We start from the raw sequence: 6914 nt of genomic DNA, 5'->3' as shown, positions 1-6914 counted from the left end.
ATAAATAAATTAATTAATTAAAAGAAAGAAATGAACAGATATGACAGAAAGCTGAAGGGATTAGGCAAATAAGTTATAGACACAAACACTAGTATGGGGATTACAAGAGGAAAAGGGAGTGGTAAGGGGGTATAGAAGAGAGTTAAGGGGCAAGAAATTATAATGGAGGCAGACTTGACTTAGGGTGCTGAATACATAATACCATACACAGATAATGTTTTATTAGAGAATTATATACCTGAAAGCTATATAATTTTACTAACCAGTATCACACCAAAATATTCAATAAAATTTAAAAATAAATAAGTAAATTAGTGAAAATAAACAACTGTAAATAACAAGATGGTAGATGTAAATGTAATTTTATCAATATTAACAGTAAATGTGAATGGATTAAGAATCCAACTGAGAGACATAGAATATAAAGAAAGGGAGAGAAAATGAAACCTAATCTGATGTTTATAAGAAACAACTTTTAAAACTAACTTAAAATTAAATTATTAATTAAAAAAACACACCTTAATTGACCCAAGAGAAGGTAGTATGACTATGTTTACATTGAACTCAGTAAATTTTATGACATGGTCAAAATATGAGCAGTCATTAAAAACACATTTTAAATACAAAACAGAAAATAATGAAAATAATATGATAGTAAAATATAGTGCTCGCTTCAGCAGCACAAATCCTAAAATTGGAACAGTACAGAAGAGATTAGCATGGCCCCTGTGCAAGGATGACATGCAAATTTGTGAAGCATTCCATAATTTTTATTTTACCTTTTGCAATGACATGGATGGACCTGAAGACTATTATGCTAAGGAAAATAAGCCAGGCAGAGAAAGACATATATCATATGATTTCACTTAAATGTGGTATCTAAGGAACAAAGTGAACTAAGGAACAAAATAGAGACAGAGGTAGGGTCACAGGGACCAGAGGGACAACTGTCAGAGGGAAGTGGGATGAGGGGATGGGATCAGAGAAGGTGAAGGGATTAGTGAAATTATATATACATGACACAGAGATACAGATGACAGGACAGCAAATCTCAGAGAGAAAGGGTGTGGGAGTTAGGAGTAGGTGGGGAAAAGGGATGTAAATAGGAACACGAGGAAGGAGGGTGAGGGTGATGTATTCAGTGGGACACTTGAATCCACATTAACACAATAAATTAAAATTAATAAAAAATAATTAAAATATATATATATACCAAAATTAACTATAAATAAGGGAGACATTTAAGGCAAGAGGTATTATGAATGATAAAGCAGACATTTTACAATGACAAAATAGTCAACTAAATTTGTAGACTTATAGCATAACTTTAAAGTTTATTAATTAAAAACTAACACTAATAGAGAGAGAAAAAATAAAACTCACTGAGATTTTTAACATTCTTCTGTTGGTAGATTAAAAATTGAGAATTAAAAAGATTTTAACATTTTATTTTATTTTTTAATAGTTTTATTTAGACAATTAATTTTAATGGGATGACATTGGTCAACTAGAGCACATAGATTTAGCAAAATGATATATTATATATCTCAAAAATTAGGGGATATTTCAAAATGAATATAAAGTGATTAAAAAAATAAACATTTGACTTGTTTAACAAGAACATCAGAAAAACAAATGACAAGTCAAAAAAAGTTGTTTGATTATGCAAATGAAATGTAAAAACAACTTTTATTTCATTGGTGAAAATGCACTATACAAAACCCTGAAAGTACTGGAGTATCTGCACATTCTTTGATCCCCTAATTTTTGTGAGCAGTTGTATATAATATATATATGAAATTCCACACACATAACTGTAAAACACACATTTCTTTTCATGCAATAACAAAAAAGTAAAATAAATTATATTATGGGCCACAAAATAATCATTAATAACTTTTTTTTAGAAACTGACATAGTATATGTTTTCTAATTATTGTAGAAATAAAATAACACTCAATATGAAAGTTTATCAAAAACCTCAAGTATTTATTAATAAAACAAATAACAAATAAATAATTCATAAAATAAAGTATAATTACAATAAATATTCAAAAAATATTTTGAAATGAAAATAATAAAATTGTGAAATAACAAAATTTGTGCGACATAGATAAAGTAATTCTGAGGGATAAATTTAATACTCTTAAATACACATATCAAACAAAAAGAAAGTTTAAATATAATGATTCAAGCTTTCAACCATAAAACAAGAAAAACTATGCAATTGATCTTCAAAGTCAAGGTTTTTATAACACTGCAAGAAAAAATATTATTATGAAAATGTTTCCACCCCTATGAATAGTGCTAGTACAATTAGATATTCATGAGAAAAGAAAAACAAAGAAGAATAAAACTTGACTGATGTATCATAGAATTGTGCACTTGAAAACTATATAATTATATTTTTAGTTTTATTAATGTCACCCCTGTAAAGTTAAGTTAAGAATAAAAAAATACTAATTCTAATTTACTCTGTATAAAAATTTTAACTTGAGGTTGATTAGGTTTTATTATCTTAACATAAAAACTAAAGCAATTCATATTTTCAAAAAATGCAACAGTGTGTGGAACTTCTTCCTAACATGGAATAACATAATATATAAAATATATTTTAAATATTAGTAAACATAAAGCAATAATCACAAAAATATAATTATACAGTAGATTCATTAAAATGAAGAACTTTTCATTGGAGGTATCACGTCCCTAGATTCAAAATTATGCTACAAAGCTGTAATAATCAAAACAGCATGATACAGTCACACACAAAAAAAACCCAATAAAATATAGATACCAATGGAAAGAAATGGAGAGCTGGGAATTAAATCCTCACTCATATAGTCAAGTAATCTACTAGATAAGAATTATACAGTGGAGAAATGACAGTCTCTTTAATAAGTGGTGTTGAGAAAATTAGACAGATATGCAAAAAATATAACTAGACCACTTTTACACCATATACAAAAGTAAACATAAAATGAATTAAAGACTTAATTTTAATTTCTGAAACCATAAAATTCCTAAAGAAAAATATAAGAAGGATTCTGAGATTGCTCTCAGTAATAATTTTGTGGATATGTCTTCATAATTATAGGAAACAAAAGCAAAAAATAAACATGGAATTATATCAAACTAAAATGTTTCTGCACAGCAAATTTAAACATCAACAAAACAAAAAGACAAGTTATTGAATGGGAAAAGATATTCTCAAATGATACACATAATAAAAGGTTACCTAGTTATTCAAAATATGTAACTTAACTCAATAACAGCAACAAATAAACAAATCCAATTAAAAATGAAGAGAAGACATGAATTGACCTTTCTCCAAATAACACATTTAGATAAATGGCCAATAGACATATAAAAAGATGCTCAATGATACTAATCATAAGAAAAAAGCAAAACTAAAGCACAATGAAATATCACTTCATACCCGTCAGAATGGCTAGTATCAAAAAGTCAACAAATAACATGTTGTAGTCAATGTGAAGAAAAGGGAACCCTCATGCTGTTGGTGGGTTTGTAAATTGATATAGTGAATATGGAAAACAGTATGCAGATTCCTCTAAAAACTAAAAATAGAACAACCATAAAAACCCAACAACTCTACTTTTGAGTATTGAAGAGATCCAAAAAGATATATGCACCTTTGCGTTCATTGAGACATCAGTTACAATAGCCATGATGTGAAAGAAACCTAGGTGTTCACTGATAGATGACTGGATATAGAGGATGTGACATATATATGGATAAAGAAGATACCTACACACACACACACACACACACACACACACAAACGCATATATATACACACACATACATACATGCACACACAAACAAATGGACTATTACTAAGCCATAAAAATAATGAAATCTTGCCACATGTGAAACATGAATGGACCTAGAGGGTAGTATACTAAGTGAAATAAGTCAGACAAAACAAGACAAATAATGTGTGATTTTTTTTCACTTATATGTGAAACCTAAAACAAAATATAACAAAACAAAATCAGACTCACCAAAATAGAGATTAAATTGATGGTAGCCGGAGGGGAGGAGGAGGAGGAAATGGATGCAAAAGGTGAAGGCAAATATAGTTAATATTGCAATAAATATGCATAGTAACAAGTACTTAGGAGACTGTATTGATTAAATCTTAAGGTACATATTTTGAATCATTCTATTGTACACCAAAAACTAATACAATATTTTAAACCAATATTATATTTGAAGAAGGAAACATCAAAAGATATCATCTTTAAAGTCAATAGGTGATTCAAAGAAAAGAAAATATTCTGGATAAATACATCTAAAAGTAATTTGTATACAGAATATATAAAAACACTAGAAATCAGTAAAAAAGCCAAAAATACTGTTTAAAGGTGGAGAAATTCTATACAAACACTTTAAATATGAGACCATAAAGATAGGCATATGAAAATATAGCCAACATCATTAATCATCAGAGAAGAGAAGAGTAAAAGTACAATGAGATTACAGAACACACTCCTCAGAATGACTAAAATTAATAACTAAAAATATGATGTATTAATAATAAAACTGTGTTAATAGAACCCTCATACATTGTCAATGAGATTATTAATTTGTTGATTAATTTTGAAAAACTTCACAGCAACATCTACTAAAGCTAGAATATCCCTGATGACTCAGATGCCACTTCAATAAAAATTAGTATAAAAATAAAGCAATAGATATTTACACAGATATTTACAACATTTTTATTCATAACAAGTAAACATTAGAAAGAAGCCAAATGTACTGTGGAAGACAATTTATAATATATTGACGACTTTCTATTACACAACAGTAAAAAATAAACAAGTCTCCTCGTACATGTTACACTATGGCTGAATCTCAAAAGTATCCTGTTGAACAAAAGATAAAAAACAGAAAATAATGCATGGAGTGTTCATACTTTTATTTGAATTTCAATTACAATGAAATAACATAATACGATAAAAGTAAGCATTAGTAGCTATAGTAGTTTACTGATAGCTTGAAAAAATCTTCAGTGGTGGTAAAATTATTGTTTATTTTTTAAATAAAAATAAACATTAATGCAAAATAAACATATTACTTTAACATTAAAAGTCTATTAACATTAAAGTATAAAAACTAATCAAATATATGATTATATAAATTAGTAAAATTTTTAATTATATTAGAAAAAATAAAGGTCCCTTCTCCAATAGCAATGATAACTCTAAGGCACCTAGGGTAAATATATATATTATCTCTGAACTTTCTGAGAAAAGTTACAAAGCAAAATTAAAAAACATGAAAACATAACTCTAATAAATAAGTAGATGCTATATGTTTATGGATGGGAGGATACAGTATCTAAAAGATAATATATCTTTCAAAAATTAATCTAGGTTTTTTTTTGTTGTTTTTTTTTATTAATAATTTTATTTTTTTAATGGGGTGTCATCAATAAATCAGGATACATATATTCAAAGATAACAAGTACAGGTTATCTTGTTGTTCAATTATGTTGCATACCCATTACCCAAAGTCAGATTGTCCTCTGTCACCTTCTATCTTGTTTTCTTTGTGCCCCTCCCCACCTCCTTTCCCTCTCCCATTCCCCCCTCCCCCCCGTAACCACCACACTCTTATCAATGTCTCTTAGTTTCACTATTATGTCCCACCTACGTATGGAATAATACAGTTCCTGGTTTTTTCTGATTTACTTATTTCGCTTCGTATCGTGTTATCAAGATCCCACCATTTTGCTGTAAATGTTCCGATGTCATCATTTCTTATGGCTGAGTAGTATTCCATAGTGTATATGTGCCACATCTTCTTTATCCAGTCATCTATTGATGGGCTTTTTGGTTGTTTCCATGTCCTGGCCACTGTTAATCTAGGTTTTTAATGCAGTTAGAATTAAATGCCCCAGAACTGTTTATGAAATTCAAAAGGGATTGGTAGCATTCCTTATTAGTTAGAAATAAACTTTAGGAAATAAACACTCTTCAATACTGCACTTATACAGACCAATACAAATGAACATAAAAACACATAAATAGACACAATATATATAATATATAATAATTTGTTATGACAAAATCTCTATCAATAAAAAGATGGCAAATAGACTATTGAATACCAAAACAAGAAAAACAAACATAATTATTAAGAGACATCTAAAGAAAATAAACTAACATATTAAAATTACTAACTTGTCGGCCTGACCTGTGGTGGCACAGTGGGATGGAGCGTCAACCTGGAATGCTGAGTTCGCCTGTTCGATACCCTGGGCTTGCCTGGTCAAGGCACATATGAGAGTTGATGCTTCCTGCTCCTCCCCTTTCTCTCTCTCTCTCTCTCTCTCTCTCTCTCTCTCTCTCCTCTCTGAAAATTGAATAAATAAAGTCTTTAAAAAAAATTAAAAAAAAATTACTAACTTGTCCTCTTAAAAGATAATATAAAGACAAATATAAACAAAAAATAATGCCACAATGCAAATGAATAACAAAGGTCAAATGTCCAAAATATATATTTTAAAAAGAAAACCCCTATAAAATATTAAGGAATGAGCACAGAAAAATGAATAGCCAGTACAAAAGATAAAGCCTATGTGGTCAATAAATAGAAGAAATTTTGTTATTTTTAGTAGTCATATGTGAAAACAACTAAAGACGGCATTGACATTCCCCGTGCCAGATCAACTAATGTTAAATATATATTCATAGAATATGCAATGTAGATAAAGATGTGGAAGGTAAGATATTTTCATTCACTTGGTTAACAATGTTGCTAATCAACAACACTGGAAATAATCTGTTTCAAGGGGATGAAGCCATGAAGATTTATCCATATGTTGTCTGGTTTGTGACTGGCCTAGATATCTGCTATTAAAGAGTCAGAAAATAACAGGAGAG

General features: G+C 28.9%; 1 non-coding gene across 1 annotated transcript; it reads left to right on the top strand.

Annotated features, from left to right (window-relative positions):
- Positions 1–664: 664 nt before the first annotated feature.
- Positions 665–771, top strand: LOC136396477 (U6 spliceosomal RNA). The gene has a single exon (XR_010749763.1). It is a non-coding gene; the product is annotated as a U6 spliceosomal RNA (small nuclear RNA).
- Positions 772–6914: the final 6143 nt, after the last annotated feature.

The sequence above is a fragment of the Saccopteryx leptura genome, chromosome 2 (genome assembly GCF_036850995.1).
Source record: "Saccopteryx leptura isolate mSacLep1 chromosome 2, mSacLep1_pri_phased_curated, whole genome shotgun sequence".
In the NCBI taxonomy this organism is placed as follows: domain Eukaryota; kingdom Metazoa; phylum Chordata; class Mammalia; order Chiroptera; family Emballonuridae; genus Saccopteryx; species Saccopteryx leptura.
This window is presented reverse-complemented; position numbering and strand designations above follow the sequence as displayed.